Source organism: Coccinella septempunctata, chromosome X (assembly GCF_907165205.1).
Source record: "Coccinella septempunctata chromosome X, icCocSept1.1, whole genome shotgun sequence".
NCBI classification, from domain to species: domain Eukaryota; kingdom Metazoa; phylum Arthropoda; class Insecta; order Coleoptera; family Coccinellidae; genus Coccinella; species Coccinella septempunctata.
Genome location: NC_058198.1, coordinates 19537523 through 19544043, shown reverse-complemented (window position 1 = coordinate 19544043; position 6521 = coordinate 19537523). Strand labels below are relative to the sequence as shown.

Below are 6521 nucleotides of genomic sequence, written 5' to 3'. Positions count from 1 at the left end.
GAGAACTGTACGCAAGTACATGGGAAATTCAGAGGAACACCGTCTGCTCCGACAGGAAGTGCGGGTGGAGCAGGAATCCAACCTACAGCAGGGAGGCGAGGAGCGACCCGGACCCGACCACCACCACGAGCCCGAAAACCTGGAAAGGGCTCCAACAGAGCTTAATCCTTTTGATATCTGAGATATCTGGGATAAGTGAATTTTCCTCTGGAGAGGAGTGTGAAAGCCGCAAGGCTAAAGTCATAATAATAGAATAGAATAGAATAGAATACATTTATTGATCCTTCCAGACATTAATAAAAATGTATAAGACACGTCAAGACAATTTTTGAAAAAAAAATTAACATAGTAAAGAACAAAAACAAAAAAAAAAGAAATTTTTGATCTTAACATAACTTATCTTCTAAAAATTCTTCAACACTATAATAGCACTTGTTGATCAAAAGTAATTTGATCTGACTTTTAAACTGCTTGTCAGTCATACTCTTAAATTTTTTATTTAAGTGATTATAGAGCTTGGTGCCAATGAACATTGGTGATGAAGTGAACTTTGTGGTTCGGTGCATTGGAATGCATAGTACATCATCATTTCTAGTATTATATGCATGAAAATCAGTACACCTGTTCAAAAGGTGGATACTTTGTCGGATATAAATCAAAGTATTCAAAATGAAAATAGATGGCAAAGTCAAAATCTTGTACTGTTTGAAAATCGGCTTACAGGAATCTTGAGGTTTCAATTTGAAAATCATTCGTAGGATTTTTTCTGGGTGATAAACACACGACCACTGACCGTTGACGACCCCCACAAAACCACATTATAGCAAAGATGACTATAAACCATACCATAGTAAATTCGAAGCAGGGCATCTGTCTGAAAAGTGTTCTTGAGTCGGGATATTGCATAATAGGACTTATTAAGTTTTTTACAACGATTGTAACGTGGTTACCGAAAGTTAACTGAATCTATAACAGAAGTCACCACGTTAGAAAGCGAAAAATCCAAAATACTGAAGCGAAGTGAAAGCACTGAAGTAAAAGTCAAAAGTCGAAAAGTCAGCCGAAGAACTGAAGTAACAGTCGAAAAGTGACCGTCGCGGGGGGAAAATTTGCTTTTATAGGCATATCCCCTCTCACGGTAAAAATCTGAAAATTCCAGAATGCGACAAGAATGAAAAACGTCGTCAGCTCCGGTTTATCGCATATCAACAGATGAAAAACGTCGAAATCTTCAACGGCATGTAAGAAAAATAACGTGAAATACGGATAAGCGGTTTTTTTACATTTACTCTGCCTATCGGAATGAACGTACGGAATATTCGAGAATTAAAATATTTTCAAAGACGGAAATTTAAAACGAAAGAAATGCACTAAGATGAACTCCAATTATTTTCCTCAGAAAACTGGACTTCATCACACCCTCCTCAGCTCGGAAGAAATTAACATACGATGAAATAGTGAGTTTAATTTCACGACTCTATCTACCCCTAGAAATAATGACCTTACTTTCGCGCGCGCCACCTATACTGGTGACCAGTTTACAACTCAATCAAGTACTTATCCTCTCTATGGTTGGAATGGTAGTTCCAATGCGCACGCAGAAACGTCAGCGTCAGTCATTTCGGCGCAGGTCTCCGCCATCTTGTCAAAGAACCTTGTTCAGCGTTCCGTGGATAAATGGTGTATAATAGTGGAAAATCTTCTTTCTCTATGTGGAAATTCATCTTCATCGCTGGTCGGAAGCGTGCCATGTTTCATCCCTCCGGTGAGTACCTAATTTAACTGTGTTTGGCGGGTGTTTGAATTCCATCGTGGTTTTGTAGGTTACCCCGGATTCGTGGGAGCTGCAACAGGTGGAAAACCTCCGGTACGTGGGGGCTCAATGGACTGGTATGACCCGGCTGTACGGACGTTGAGACTCTCGGATCCGGTATGAGACTTGCAGGTGGGTAATTTCTAACAATAAACTCTCCAATCTTCATCGTTCCTCGTGGTCCACTTTTCTTCTTGGAACGGTTTTTCTCTGTATTCTGTTTTCAGGTAGACGGTGCTTTCTTCAGGTAGACAGTGTTAAATTGACGGTACAATAATTTCGGTTCGGTTCAGAATAGAAATTGGTTAGATCTATTGGATTAATAGACGGATATACTCAGTTGCAATGTGAAACAGTATCCTTTATTGGTATTCCTTACATAAGTAACAGATTTTTCGGACAGTTTTAACAGGTTTGATTCATAATTTCATGCTGAACGGATGAAAATCTGTAGATACGGTATTTCGGTCAACGGTGGTGCCTGTACGGAATTTGAACGGAATTGTGACGGTGTAGTTGGTTATAATTATGCTTAATAACGGGCTTCAGATTTACGAGATTTCTTCTTGCAGGTGGCCTTGGTTTCTTGGACAGGCACGGAGGGCTAATTCCCTACTGGTTGACATGCGGAACTTGTTTAACTTCTTCCGGGGTGGTTCTATCCGTTGATTCTTGGAGACAGATTGTCTGGATGCATTGGTTCTGGTTAATTGAGCAACTACAGTTATTCAGATAAACAGGTAAACGGAAAATAATAATATAATCGGTAACAGAAAAAAAAATATATATATATATATTCAGAACGGAAAAAAATAACGGATTTCCTCCTTTCAGAGGTTATTTCTATAGAACGGTTAACGGATCATGACAATAATATATTATGCATGAAATGGTTTTAAATCTTTAATGTGTATGTTAGTGATTTTTCTACCCTCTGTATCTTTCAGGTCGTAGACGACAGGTGAAACAACTTTAACAACGGTAAACGGTCCGGAAAACTTCGGAGCTAACTTGGCGGCGAAACTGTCAACGGCCGAGGATAAAGGACGGTCCCGGCGTAGAACTTTATCTCCCACATGGTATCGGATTTCTCTTCGTCGAAGATTGTAGTGGTGAGCCTGTTGCTGGAAGGCACGGTACAGTTTAGTACGGAGGAACTCATAAGCCTCCTGGAGATGTTTGATCTGTTGGGTACGGTAAGTCATGTCTCTATTTTCTTCTCCTGTACGGTTGGATTCTCCGTTCATTTCTTCATTGTGGGGGTTTGTCGAATAAATCGCCCTCGGGACTTCTAATTCCCTCCCATAATTTAAAAATGCCGGTGTAAACCCAGTAGACTCCTGTTTAGCGGTGTTGATGGCAAACGTTAACTCTCCTATCTTTTCATCCCAAGTTCGTTGATCGGCTTCACAAAACTGTGCTATCATGGTCTTTAGGGTACGGTTAGATCTTTCTATAGGATTGCACTGAGGAGTATACGGTGGTGTGAAACGGTGAGCAATGTTCAGCTCTCGGAGACTGTTCTTGAATAGCCTGCTGTCGAATTGTACTCCATTGTCGGATATTACTAGTTTTGGGCAACCGTATTTCAGTATGACTTGTTCGTAGAGGGCCGAATAAACTGTTTTGGCGGTGGCTTTCCGCAACGGACGACACTCTACCCACTTTGTGAACCAGTCTTGCATTACCACGATGTAGGAGTTTCCCTTTTTTGACCGTGGCAATGGTCCAACTATGTCCGTGGATACTTCTTTGAACGGCGCATCCGCCATTCGGTGTGGTTGCATCTTACCAGGGGTTTTCTGTTGCGAAACTTTGTACTTTTTGCACGATGTGCAGTTCCTCACGTATTTCGCAATGTCTCAAAACATCCCTGGCCAGTAATAATTTCTGGCTATCCGTGCAATCGTCTTAGCAATCCCCATGTGACCTGCTAGTTCTGAGTCGTGGTTTTCCTTCAGTACTTCGGTTCGCTGTTCGGTCGGTACACAGAGTTTCCAGGTTTGGTCGGTTCCATCTTCTGTGAAGTCGGATGAGTCCCAGAAATGTCGCAACAGTTTTCCATTTTCAACGGCGTAGTCAGGAAAATTTGTTGGGTCTTTTTCCACCTCCTGTAACTTCTTGTTGTACCATTTGCACTGGGTTGTTTCTATCTCGGCCAGGTATACGGAATCTACGGACGGTAACGGTTTAGGTGACGGGTTGTCCGCAGGTGGGTTCAGGGATTTTCTCCGGTCCTGCACTTCAACAGCTTCTTGAATTTTCGGTGTTGGTTTGGCAATCAGTCGACCTTCCAGGTAACAGTCCGCGGTACTGAGGTTAATGGAAAAATTGAACCTTCCTAATACGTCCATTCCTAGAATGAGGTCAACTGGTAAATCAGGCACCAACAGAAATTTTACGTCGGTCAAGGAATAATCAGCCAGGTGAACAGCGGTAGTGTAGAGTTTGGGTGTTGTCGTGGGTTGACCATTTGCAACCACCACGAAACCATTCTCAACATGTTGTCCGGTGATTCCCTTGCTTTCACACTGTCTTGCCACTTTCCGACTTACGAAACTCTTCGTGGCTCCCGTGTCAATTAATGCTTTGTAGTGTTCTCCGGCTATCTTAACTTCGACAAGCGGTCGGTTATCATTCCAGGCAGTCGATGTCATGGGAGTCAGTGTGTTGGGAGATATGGTCGACTCCTTCTCCATACCTCCGTCTAGTTTTCCGGACGGCAGGGACAATCTCGTGAGAGAATGTTCTCCCTCTGGCATCGAGAACAGAATATTTTCGGTGGCCTGCGACATTCTCGACGCATGTGGCCATATCCACCACATCGGAAACACTGTGTCTGGAAGGACACTCTCCTCCCTGATGATGATTGGGTCCGGTCAGCGTGGCTATTTTCGGCTCGACGACGGGGTGGCGGTGTTGAATTTCCGGATCTACCTTCGGACCTGTCTCCAGAAGTTGGACGGTGTGATTCCTGTTGCCGGACTATTGACTCTCTGGATCGGTGTGACTTTGGACGGCTTTCCCCCTGCGGAGAAAGTCGTGTCTGGTTGGCTTGCGTCGGCGGGGCTGATTCCCTGTGATCAGTTTTTTGATGAACCTGTTCTCCGGTATCCACAGAAAAACTCGCCTGATATCGGTTCAGTTGACGGGGAGTGTACGTCAGGTGAGGTTCCTCCACAAAACCTGGCTTCGAGGGTGGCCGGGTGTACTGGCTCATCTGCCACTGGACCAGTTCAAAAACTTTTCCCTTACGGAGAAGTTCATCATAAGTCTTGGTCTTCTGGAAGGCCAAGGCCTGCTGTAAGGGCGGAATCAACCTCTGTCGGATGAGTCGGATCTGCTCCACCTCGGATGGTTTTGTATAGGTGAGTTTCTGGAATAAGTTCTGCATCCGGGTAACATACAGAAGCAGCTTTTCTTCAGGACCTTGTGTTCGTCTTTTTATTTCCTCCAACAGATTCTCCTCATAGTTAACAGGCAGAAACGCTCCTTTCAGTTGGTTGCTGAAATCCTCCCAGTCCTCGAAAGTACCCCTCCTGGGAATAAACCAATCCCTTGCATCTTTTCGTAGTAATTCGTAAACTGATTCGAAAACTTGTTCCAGGGACACTTTACGGGATTCAGCCAGCCTCTCCACTTCCTCAAGAAATCCGGTCACACTTCCAGTGCCATCAAAGGAAATGTTCCATTTGTGTACCGGGATAGTTGGTATTGTTGATCGGGACTCCGGTTCTGATCTGGCAGGTGTAGTGACAATTGGTCGGTCAGGACTTATCCACGGTGCAGGTAAGTGTGGAAAAGACACCCTTCGGGTAGAATTAATCCATCTACCCTGTGTCAGACCCTCAGGTGTTGTTGTTCTACAGTCCTGTGACTGCGTGAGAGGTATCGCTGGTAACTGTCGCAGTAATGCTGTACATGTCTGTCTTGTCTCATTCATGACCTGTTCTAATGTTGGATTCCTTACAGGTGTACCAGTACGTGAGGCATCCACTGCTAAAGGAGGATCGACACCATCTCCCAAGTCGATAAGTGATGTTTCGACCCTTGACATCCTCTCCGGTTGGATCGGTGACACTCCAGGTGAACTGGGCACCTCCACATCCAAGAGAGACTTCTGATGTCGGTTAGATGTCTGCAGCTGTTCACGATTGCTCTTTTTACGTAGCTCCTCCAGTGTTTCCAATGCCTTAGCAGTAGTTGCCTTCATTTGTCCAACCAGTTGTAACTGTGCTGTGTCTGCAGTAACAATAAAGTCCAGCCTTCCTTGAATGTGTATTAATCGGGTGTAAATTCGCGAAAATTCGTTAGCCGCATTCTCATGATTGAAGTTCTGAAGGGATTCCACTAAATCGGTGAGTTTATTTTGACAAATCTCAATCTCCGAGGCGGGATTCAATGACGTTGGGGGTAATAGAGGTTCATTAGACTGAAGTACTTGTCGTAGTAGACTCCGTTTAGTCATCACAGTACCCGGTATCGATTGTCCTCTCAGATGTAATTCGTATGTAAGTTCATCACTGAGTAACCGGTTTACATCCATGTTCGACATATTATTTTCAACTAAGTCCGATTCAGAACGCACCAATCTTTCACACTCGGTATGTCTTTCACAATCTGTTTAAGTTCTAAGTCCAACCCGGTAGGTTAATCGTTAGCCAACCTATTCACTTAAGTTCGAAGTGGGTATCGGTGTAACCCCAAT

The 6521-nt window shown here is 43.9% G+C and overlaps 1 long non-coding RNA gene across 1 annotated transcript; it reads left to right on the top strand.

Moving 5' to 3' along the window:
• The first annotated feature begins 1845 nt into the window (after window positions 1–1845).
• Window positions 1846–2820, top strand: LOC123321970. The gene is made up of 3 exons (XR_006539000.1): window positions 1846–1945; window positions 2386–2553; window positions 2761–2820. It is a non-coding gene; the product is annotated as an uncharacterized LOC123321970 (long non-coding RNA).
• Window positions 2821–6521: the final 3701 nt, after the last annotated feature.